The sequence below is a fragment of the Crocodylus porosus genome, unplaced genomic scaffold (assembly GCF_001723895.1).
Source record: "Crocodylus porosus isolate Cpor-Errol unplaced genomic scaffold, CroPor_comp1, whole genome shotgun sequence".
NCBI classification, from domain to species: Eukaryota; Metazoa; Chordata; order Crocodylia; family Crocodylidae; genus Crocodylus; species Crocodylus porosus.
Window position 1 is genome coordinate 244,303,464 of NW_017728886.1, and position 12,103 is coordinate 244,315,566.

The window sequence follows — 12,103 nt, forward strand, 5'->3', positions numbered from 1 at the left end:
ACATCTTAGAAGCACACTCAAAGTAAAACAATGCTCTGTGTGTGCTTTTGAGGGCCCCAGGTTTTATGCATGTGACCTCTGTGGGCCAAAACCATAGATGCTGGTCTTTCACACAGATAAAAGATGTAACTATGTATGACACATGTAGATAAGTTATACAAACAAACATGGTCTATTAATAAGGGAAATGACCAATTTGTGATGCATAGATGATGTATTCTTTATGCTATGTCACATTGTATAGTATAAAAAAGAGTGCATCTTTAAACAGAAGGAAAGATAGCCTTAGGATATCTGAGAGAATAACAAAAATAAAGAGTGAGATGCATAGGCTAGCACTTTTAGGTTACTTGCACAGCAGTAATAAATAACGGCAGTATATTTACCAATAAGTCATTCTATTAATTAAAAATCTTTAGGTATCGTACTTCAAATTTAACAAAATAGGGAGAAAAGAAAAAAACATCACAGGAAGATGTCAGGTATCATTTTTAAAGAGCACAACTAGACAAATATTGTAGCCTTTAATACAGGGTTTTTGGTTGTAGCCATGTTGGTCTGAGGACATACGCAGGCAAGCTTCTTTGCGTAGATGTGATATCTTTTATTAGTCCAAGTGAGTAGTTGGAAGAGGTTCTTGGCAAGCTTTCAGGCACAATTACTGATCTTCAGGCATAGGAAGTCTCTGCTGTTCTGAGATCTCCAAGGAATGAAAGAAGCTAAAAGCATGACAGGATGTCCGTAAGAATGTAAATAGGTAGAAATTGGGAAAACAAAGGATGGAGAAGGGAAAGGAAGAGGGGAAAACTAGGGGGAAATAATGCCAAAGGTAAGTAAGGAAGACTTTACTGTAGTTGAATTCTCCAAGGTAGAAAACAGGCAGTCTAAAAAAAGGGTAAATAGCTGGAACTTAGGAAGACAAAGGGCAGAAAAAGAGGGGAGGGAAGGAGGCGGCAAGGGAGTGCAAATGGAAAGGTCAAGCAGGTACCTGGTGAATCAGATGTCAGGCAGATTGTAATGTGTCGTAATTCCAATTTCTATAATGAGTCCATAATTTTTTGTATCCAGTAGATTTATGAGGTGAAGTTCATAGGCTTGTCTATGAAAGGTGTTTTGCAAGTTCCCTTTGAGGATTAGGGCTGAGAGATTGGAGAGTGAGTGATTGTCCTGTGAGAAGTATGCACCCACCAGTAATTGGATATTTTTGTGTTTGATGGATTTTTGGTGTGCATTTACTTTGGTGTGCAGTTGTTTTTTGGTTTCTCCTACATATTTTTCATCAGACTACACCAAGTTTTCTCTGAGCCTAACCTGCATAAAATGAACTGTGTCAAACAGGAGATTTTACCATACCTTTAACTCTCCTATGAAATATTAACTTTCATTTCTACCTGGGAGAACTTTTACAATCTTTTCTCCTATGCCTAAAGAAGGGTGCGTGTGCCTGAAGCTTGCAATTATTTTTTTTTCCCCAAAAATCTAGTTGATCGAATAAAGATATCACCTTTATCATGAGTTCTGATTCCTATTTTCCATCAGGGCATTGGCTGCACTGGATGAGATATGTAGCATTTCTGGAGGTGCAGGTATAAGATCCAAAAATGGTGATGGTTCTGTTGTAAGATGTGATTATTGTGGGAGTGGTAGAGATGTGTTGGCAGATTTGGAATTTCTTGACCTGGCATGGTCTGGATCCATTAGGTATGGTTTGGGTAAGAGGGAGTTTGCTTGTGGTGATGAGGTTGGCAAGGTTTGGGTCTCGTTTAAAGGCTAGGATGGGTGGTTCTGGAAAGAACTCTTTAAGAGTTGGGTCTTCTTCTAGTATGGGTTGCTACTGTTGGAGGATTTTTTGTGTAGGTTCCAGGAAAATGTGGTATGTCATAACTAATGGTGTACAATTTGTGGGGATTTTCTTTTTCTACTACAGTGAATATGACCATTAATGTAATGTTATAAAATCATAGAATGTTACCATTTTCAGTTATAACAAGAAGGAACAAGACTGTAAACCAGAGGACATTTAGTCAGAGAATATTTAAAATTTTTCCCTTAAACTAAAAGAATCCATTGGGCTATCTAGCTTTCCTACTCTACTTTAGGCTTAAAGTCTCTAACTAAACAGCAGCCATGCTGTGCAAATAGTGAATGTAATTAATTATTGCTCCCTGCTGTTATTTTGCAGGTTGTGGGGGAGTCTTATTAACCCCATCTGTCAGGACTCAGTATCTTACCAGGCAAGTGAATGTTAGGGGACTGTGAGAGCTAAGGGACCGCACCAAACTCCAGGCTTGCCAGGAGCCACCTGATCTTAAGTGAGCCAAGCTGTGCCTGACTATGCTACTGGTTGCAAGAAGGCAAGTCTATACCAACAATACAGCTGGTCAAATAAAAGATACCACCCATGTGAATTCTTGCTATTCACATATCTCCTGGACCATTGCAGCAATGATATCACCTGAACACTACTGGTTGCAGAGCATCAAGCTTCAAAATATAAATCCTGCATTTACAGAATTTTGGTTATTCAGCACTTCTCAGGCTTAGCGATTCATCTTTGTCTCTGGCTCCCTTCTTGTTTAGTCCATAGCTTCTATCCTGACTTGATGCTACCTCCTACTTTGAGACCTCACCCAAGCTATTAAGATAGACCCTTCTTTCTCAAGCTCTCCATAAAAAATGAACTGTCCATTTCCCCACTGTTGTTTGATGAGGTAATCTCCTTTCTAATCCCAATGGATAAACCCAGAAAATATGGAAACCAAAATATGACAAGTATATCAGTGAAGGGAGAAGAGGCAGCATCTTTCAGCACCAAGAATGGGTGAGAATGTGAAAACACAGAAGCCCTGAGTTCACCAGAACCTCTGAATTGTGGAATGGGTATTTAAGAGATGAAGAGACTGTTCTGCCATCTCCAGCTTCAAGTCCCACCTGCATGTGATTCCAGCTCTTTTCTGCTAGTTGTAAGGGGGAGATTTTACCCATGTCAAGAGTGGTATGGACCATGGGGGTTTTGCTTTGCTCTGCAGCATGGTCATGGCCCTCTACCCAGGACCTCTTGAATGTACATTGTCAGCATTTTATAGAAGCAGGACATTGGCTGCCATGGTTCCTCTGCTTTACCTGTGGCAGTTTTGGTTTTTAGGTCTATGTTGTGCCATGGTTTATGGTAGTCTTATGTAGAGTTTAGATTATGATTTAGATTATAGGATGGTTTAGATGTGGATGATTCTGCCTTGGCAGATGATTGGACTACATGATCTTTGGAGGTCCCTTGCAGCCCCACTTCTCTATAACTTTATATGATTCTGGTGCAAAATCAGGGTCACTGTAAGAAACAAAGTAGGCAACAACCTTTTCCTTATCTTGTAAAGAGTACACTGTATTTGAGCTATCATAAGTGGTTTCAAGATGAAATGTAAACAATGTTAGAATTTGACACAGTTACTTCCAGAGCAGGGAACTGTATGTGTTGACTCAAGAGGTCCTTCCCAGTCATATATTTCTTTCCTGATACCAGCGTAGAGAAATGGCTACTTTAAAGATGCCACAAAACCTCAGTTGCTCAATGCATTCAGCTGTCTAGAAAATGCATTCACAAAGATTATACCCTGATAAAATCCGACACAAACAGAATAATATATAGAATAAAATGCCAGAGAAATATGCCACGAATCATTTGTGAATTCAAGATAATATAACTCTAATTGGAAACAGGGCAAGGGCAAATTAATAGAATCACATATGGAGAACACAGATTTTATATTGGAATCAGTATGTTATCCATTTTTTAGAGGGTTTTTTTTTTCTTTTACAAAATGAGTGAGGGGAACATAAGCTAAGTGCCCAATACCAAAATGAAAAATACTTGGATATTTTATTATATATTGGTGCAGTAGGTGGTAATAGATTTTTAAATCACTATTTTGTCTAAAAGCAATTGGAGCTAAACAACAGCAATCAGGCCTTTAGGAACATATAATTATTGCAATTTAGCAGGACTAGTAACTCTATATAGTAATCATTTAGCTCTATGGAATAAATGTTATTTTCCAAACCCATTAGTATAGATGTATTTGCACTCTTTTATATGTGTCAGTTATAAAGATTATGCTAGAACTAGTTTCTCTGTTTTTCAATGGCAGGAAAGAACTATGCACATCTTTGAACTAATCCATCAGTAAGAATTTACCATAACACTCTAGCATGCAAAAATGGAGAAAATGTTGTGTAAAAGTCCTTGAACTATGAAAAGTGAATTTTCATTATATGATACTTGAGTGCTTCAACATGACCTTTGCACATTTAGACTCTAAATGGTTTAATGGTCCAAGCTGCACCATATGCATATCGGGGTAGGAATGTGAAAAACCTGCCTGAAGAAGAGATTGAGATTAGTCACCTATAAATAAACTTCTGTGAGAGGATTTCTGTACATGATTGCCCCTGAGATGGGACACATTGAAGACTATTTGCACCTCCAGGCAGGAATATGCACAGGTTATTGAAAAAAAAGTATTCCTGTTTTCCTCTACTCTAAGTTTAGACAAATAAACAGTTCTGAATCACAGTATATTCTGGGCTCAATTGCCTTATATTGATCTGATATAATATGATTTTCCTGGAGATACCTTGGTTCACTGGAGCTCCTAAAAGAAATCCTATATCAAAATTTAAGACCATTGGGCCTGTGATTCATTTTTGCATGAATTCTTCTATCCCTGGCCATGCTGTCTGACGGAATTTTAGCAATGTAGCCATTTCTGTCACTGATCTGAATTTCAGAATTTCAAAATGACATCCAGTCATAAATGACTTTCTCAGGAATCGTGTACATTATTGCATTATTTATACGTAGGCGGTCCCTTAACTTTTATTTATTTGTTTCTAGTCACTTTCTCAGACAACCCACATCTTTCTCAACTATTTACACCAGCACAGTTCTCTTTTGGGAAAGACGCACTCTATAAAGGCAAGCCATCTTGTTTAACCCTTGTCAAAATAACTGGTTGCTTTTCAGTGACAGACCCCAAGAGCCCACAGTGAAAATACAGGCTTCCTAAAAGACAGACATTTGTGTATTTTGTTGTACCATGTTGAAAGTAATTATGATCTTTAATCTTCATCTTTGCCAAATTCCTCTAAGGTAGAACTGTCCATAGAAGGAGTAACTTTAAAGGTTTAAAAGTTTTCCTCTTTCACAAAAGAAGCTCCTGTAAAGACTGCTTTCTTTCTCTGCTTGATGCATGCTCTAAAAAAGTCCTTTTCAAACCTTCTTGCTTTTTTGCTTTATTCTTATACATACAGGAATCTAAATCTCAGGTTTTTTGTAACAGAGCATTCACTCAATATGTAAACAGTAGCTCACAGTAATATTACCTCTTAGTATACAATAATTTTTCACCTATAGCCAGGTAAGGATCTGGAAGGCTATCTCTTGACTCAGAGGAATGTAGACTTATGTGTTATACTCCAATAGGAGATACCTCTTAAAATTCAGTACATTATCACTTAAATATACCACCCCAAACTGATCTAATTATTATACAGTAATCCAGGTAGAATAATGGAGTCTTAATTTACGCTACTGAATGACAGCTTTATACTTGGTTTCCCTCTGTGCCTTAATTTAAGCTACTATAAGGCTATGTCAGCACAACCTCAGAAACCATTGTTAATAGCTCTATATAGATTTGGTGATGGAACAATTTGGCTAACACACTGCCAAGTAACACTGTCTCTATGGTGCTTTTCATTTCCATCAGTAACAGCGGAAGTCATGCAAAGATCAGCCTAAATCCCACTTAATCACAGTATGGCAGACAAGAATGCCCTATCTAAGCACTCTTAGGCTTTTATTTGACTTCCTAATGCAATATCCCACAACAAGAAACATAGACATTAATGGCCTTGTAGGTTTATTTTATTTTAAATCTGGGATAATTGCTGCTGCTAAATCTTTGCAGAAAAACAATCTGTTTAAAGGTTAAAACATAACCATGTTGATAACTTAGGAAGAACATTGTGACAACATATTTTTCTCATTAATGAAAATTCTGCTGTATAGAATAGATCTATTTTCATAATTTTTTGATTTTTAAGGTTTAATTTGTATTTTAAATTCCAGTAACAAAAATGTGCTATACCGGCAGCCCTTGACTTAAGACATTTTGAGTTACAACAAACAACACTTACGACATTTATAAATTGACATCCTATTTTGACTTTATGATGCTTGATCCAATGTAATGCCATGCCATTGAACAAGTTCACTGCATTGCCTATCTCCCTGGAGAACATCTGTCCAAACTTCCTTGGATGCTTTCTTTAAGAAAGCAGACAGGTCTCCAGAAAAACCTGCAGCCAAGACTCCTGAAAAGACTCCAGCCAAGGAGCCTTCAAAAAGTCCAACCCAGAGCCCTTCAAAAAGTCCAGGAAAGTCACCTCAAATAAGTCCTTCCAAATCAATATGATTGCTATTTACAATATAAATACAGTAATGTAGCTATATTACACATCTATAATGAATTGAGTACAACATTCTGAGTTATTTTTGATGAAAATAGGGTAGCAGGCCTTGGTTCAGGAACCAATTCCCCATTTATAACATTGTTTCTATGGGAAAATAGGTTCTGAGTTATGACGTTTCAACTTAAGATGTGGTTTTCAGGAACCAATTGTGTCATAAGTCTGAAGACTGCCTGTACTGAGAATGTTAAAAAGACTGACTGACTTTTACAGGCATCTAAATAAAACCATGGTTTTCTTAGTTGAAATTGTTGCTGAAATAATGTATCACTAACATACAGGTTGTGGAAGATCTGTTACATGATGATTTAATCCGTGTGTGAACCACTAAAGTCATAGAATTATGTTTCAGAAACATATTTAATTTAAAGTGAAAATAATCTGTCCTACAAAAAAGAAGAACAACAACAGCAAAATGATAAGGAACAAACATGTTAGGGACTATTTTAAAAGCTGGATATATATAAGTCCCTAGGACCAGATGGGATGTACCTGAGAGCGTTAAGGGCATTGACTGATGTGATTGCAGAGCCACTGGACATCATCTTTGAAAATTCATGTTGATTGGGAGAGTTCACAGATGACTGGAAAAGGGCAATCATACCGCCCATATTTAAGAAAGTGAAGAAGGAGGATCCAAAGAATTACAGAATGGTCAGCCTAACCCCTGTCACTGGAAAAATCATGGAGCAGGTCCTCAAGGAATCCATTTCTAAGCACTTGGAGGAGAAGGTGATTAGGAACAGTCAGCATGGATTCACCAGGGGCAAGTCATGCCTGACCAACCTGATTGCCTTCTATGATGAGATGACTGGCTCTGTGAACGTGGAAAGAGCAGTCAAGGCTCCAGACTTAAACAAGGCTTTTGATATGGTTTCTCCCAACATTCTTGCAAGCACGCTAAGTAAGTATGGGTTAGATGAATGGATTATAATGTGAATAGAAAACAGGCTGGATTGTCAGGCTGAGGGGGTGGCAATCAATGGGTAACTCAGGCTTAATGTCTAGTTGGTGGCTGGTATTTGATGACTTAATAACAGTATTAAAGATTTGCTTTTTGGGAATTGGCTTATGGCGGGGTGTGTGTGTGTGTGTGTGTGCGTGCGCATGTGTGTAAGCATTAGAATTCTTTAGGATGGGCAGCAGGGGTTAATTGATTTTTTAAAGCTAGGGTGTTATACACCCAGTTTCTTTGCCTTCAGAAGCAGACAGACTGTCTAACGAACAAGGCCAATGGATACACATACAGCCTGGGAAACTGGGGGCATATCGTACACTGACTATAACATGAGATATGGTGCCTTCAACTAACAAGGCCCCAGAGCAGGGGCCTGAGTCCCGGTTTTGGGGGAATAGATCAAATTAGGAGAAGGCCTGAAAAGACCTAATTAGTATGTGTGTATGTGATGAGCTACTGGACAGTATGATGACCACAGAGAGAGACCAACTAGTGACAGCCACAGGTCAAGAGTCATCATGAGGGAAGGAGAATACAAAAGCAGAGACTTGAGAGTAACAAATGGTCCCTCCTCCCTGAGAGGGGTCCCCATCCCCTATCCCCCAGGAAGGGTCTCCAAGGCCACAATGGGCAAAAGGAAACACTACTAACCTGTCTCATCCACTCCACTGGAGTGGGGGTGTGGGCCTCAGCATACCATCTCCAGACTGCTGACTTGCTGACATCTGGCACCTAAGAGAGAGCCTTCAGAGTAAAGCCTTCATCCTGACCAGATATATCCTGACTCTGATGACAGCCCTAGGATTGGTAGCTATAGTTTATATATGTTTTTTTTCCCCTGTTATCACTGTGTATCAACAAATTTGCCTATCATTGAATGAAGAGGTCATGGTCATTCTGAAGGTCAGTTTGGCATTGTTAATTGCCACATAATAACCAGCCTGGAGAAAGGGCAGGGGTAAGCATAGGGTGCCTAAAAACCCTAGTTTCCACCACGTTGTGGGTTACCCTTTATTGGGAAAAGTCTAGAGGGAGCATACTCCAACAGAAAAACCCTTGGTGAAAGGCCAAAGAAAAAGCTATGTGGCAGAATACACCTTGGATCCACATTGAGAAGAGAGCACTGCTGAAAAAGCAGTCTCTGCAAGGAGGATAATTAACACAAGGTAATACGGGGAAAAAATTAGGCTAGACATAAGAAAAAACTTATTTTCTGTAAGGGTAACTAGAAGCTGGAACACACTCCCGGTAGAGGTTGTGCAGTCGCCATCCTTGGAGGTGTTCAAGATGAAGCTAGATAAGTACCTTGTTGAGCTTGTTGGAGCCCAATAACCTTCTGCGCATGGCAGGGGACTGGACTTTGTGATCTTGCAGGTCCCTTCTGGTTCTATGAATCTCTGGATAAGTGCCAGAATGGCTATAAGACAACAAAGCAGCCACAGCATACCAGCTGAGAGTGAACTAATTTAGGGGGGTGAGCCCGTTCCTTTTTGTCTTTGTGTTTTGCAGGATGTGTGAAACACCAGTGAAGCATCACAAAGTTTGCTTGGTACAGAGAGGATTTGAACTTGACTGTATTATGTGTACTGTAGGGCTGTGTGAAGCTTTGGTCCCTGATTCAATTCAGTGAAGATTTGGCTCAATTTGGTGGCTAAATTTCCAAATCCAAATCAGATCATAGGACCCTTTAATCACTCCACATAGAATCAGAACCTTCCAAATGGATTCGGAGAGATTTGGAAAGATTCAGAGATTCGGACATGGATGCAGCTTTAAATATACTTTCTATATACCTCTAGGTAGCATGTGGCTCGTGAATGCTGTGATGCTGGGGTGCATGGAGCATCTCAAAAAAGTGCAGGGGGCTCCCCAGTGTGCTCAGCAGCAGACCTGGAAGCGGACCAGAAGCACTTCTAGTCTGCTTCCAGATCCACTGGGGAGTGTGCAGGGGGGTTCCCCCTTACCCCTTGGCTTGGTAACTGGTGCCTCCTGGGTCTGGGGGGGGGGACACCCAGATTCCCCTGTGGCTGATTGCTGAGCTGAGGGGCACAGCCCCCCTCCCTGTGTGCTCCCCGGTAGACCTGGATGTGGACCGGAAGTACTTCTGGTCCACTCCTGGGTTCGCCACCGAGCATGTGGAAGGCTCCCATGCACTCCTGTGGGACTATCCGTCTGCCTCAACACTGCAGCATTCACAAGTTGTGCTGATACCTTGAGGTATATAGAAAAAACATTTATAGCTGTGTCTGTTTCAGAATTGCTGATTCTCTGAATCAGCATCAAATCTTCAGATTTGGATTTGGCCAAACCAAATCAAGGACAGTAATCCGAAACAACTAATCAAATCACTGTCCCCGATTCAGGCCAAATCCAAATCTGAATTGAATAGGGCCTGCTTTGCATACCCCTAATGTGTAGCGATTGTGTTTTGCTGTGTCTGTAAAATGCTATTGCTATAAGTGATTGTGATATTAACTGTGCTAGACTATGAAATGTATAGCAAAACTTCTTGATAGGCTATGAAATACCTGCACAGTGGCTACAAGAAATGGTGTATCATGTAGAGCATCACCTCCAGAGCCTCAAAGAGTTCAGCCACACCAAAGTTTGAGAAGGCTAGATTGATTGTTTGTTTTATTGTCATATTTTTGTTTCCTTTCGTTCTTGCTTTCTTGCTTTGCCTGTGTTAGATATGTATTTTGAGCTTTTTATAGTAGAAACAGTAATATTATATAGTTTTTAATTTCCGGAATTTGTGCAGAGATCTGTTACACAGAGTAAAATGATGGGATCCTGATGAAAACCAGGGACTTCCTATGCAAACAACATGCCTTGTTTCCATGGCCGGTTGGAAAAGGCCTGAGCCCTGGTATCTCTCCAGCCTTTTACTAGATGGAAGGGCACTGGCAGGGCTACAATAGCACTAAGCATCCAGTTGGAACAAGCAAGTATTGCCCAGTATACAGGAGTTGTAAAATTGCCAAGACATGTCTGGTTCCCAAAGATTCTGACCATAAGATGTTTATCTGATCTGAATAAGCATCTTAACAATGAGATAAGACATTGACTGTGCAGCAGTATGCTGCCTGAAATGCTGAGTAAAAGGCTTGGTAGGCATTATGGGCTGTACATTCCCTGGTTTCAGTATGGAAGGCCTGTTTAAACCTAATTGGGTAAAATTCAGTTGTTGGGTTAGGGAACGTAAAGGCAAGTTACTGAGTCAGAGCGGGTATGAGCGATATCTGATTGATGGTTAAGGGTTCATTCCAGCATCCAGCCTGTTGGAGCCTCTGACCCTGAATGCTGTCATACTTTTCCCAGGATGACTGGTGGAGATTCTCCCCTCCAAACTTTTGGGCAAAGTTTTGGCTGGAATAATCTAGTTGGGGCTGCTTGGTCCTGCTTTGCGCAGGGGTTGGACTGGATGACCTTCTGAGGTCCTCCTGAGGTCCTTTCCAGCCCTAATTTTCTATTATTTTATAATTCTAAGAACAAGAACAAGAAGAACAGAGACTGTAAAACATAATTTTCATTTAAATGTATACAGTGTTGTTGACTTGAATCTTCAGAAAATCAAAAAGATTTGAGAGCTGAGTCCATCCACATTTGTTTCAATAGCTTATAAAATATGATACCTGAAGATGATGTTTTACATGCCAGGAATATTAGATAAAAATGTTTTTTCTACCTACCTCAAGGTACCAAGCGACTCATGAATGCTGCGATGGTGGGGCAGATGGAGCATCCCATGGGAGTGGGGGCAGGGTCCCTAGCACACTCAGCAGCAGACTTAGAAGAGGACCAGAAGCACTTCCAGTCAATTTCTGGGTCTGCCACGGAGCAAGCAGAGGACCCCTCAGGGACTGGTGCCTCCAGGGTCTGGGGAGGGGGGGCACTCGGCATCCCCCCATGACCGATCACTGAGCTGTGAGGGGTGCTGGCGAGGGTCCCCCACATGCTTGGTGGCAGACCCGGAACTGGACTGGAAGTACATCTGGTCCACTTCCAGGTCCATCGCTGAGCTTGTGGGGACCTTCCCCACCACAGTCCTATGAGACACTCCATTTACCCTACCATCTCAACATTCATGAGCTGTGCTTGGTACCTCTACATATTTAGAAAAAACATTTTAAGCTGTGTCTATGGACGAATTGCAGATTCTCTGAATCAGCATCAAATCTTCTGATTCAGTCTAATCGAATCGGGACAGTGATCCGAATCAATGAATTGAGTCACTGTCCCTGATTTAGGCTGAGTCTGAATTGAGTACTGCCTGCTTCACACCCCTCTAATTATTATCACCAGACTATGCTGCCTCTTGCTTTCTGTCTGGCTTTGTGACTCTCTTGGTTACTCCATAGCTCAGTCTTAACACCAGGGATAGATCATAGAATCACAGAAGTAGGGTCAGAAGGGACCTTGTAGATCTTCCAACCTGACCTCCAACCTGGGCGGGAGAAAAACTGGACTCAAATGAGTCTAGCCAGGTAGGCATCAAGCCTCTTCTTAAAGATCCCTAGGGTAGGAGCCAACACCACCTCCCTTGCAAGTTGGTTCCAGCTCCTAGCCGCCCTAACTGTGAAGTAGTTCTTGCAGATGTCTAATCTAAACCTACTC

The 12,103-nt window shown here is 40.7% G+C and overlaps 1 protein-coding gene across 1 annotated transcript in view; it reads right to left on the reverse strand.

Annotated features, from left to right (window-relative positions):
- CSMD3 (CUB and Sushi multiple domains 3) overlaps nt 1–12,103 on the reverse strand; it is a 332,707-nt gene that overhangs the window by 315,802 nt on the left and 4,802 nt on the right. The window lies entirely within an intron of this gene.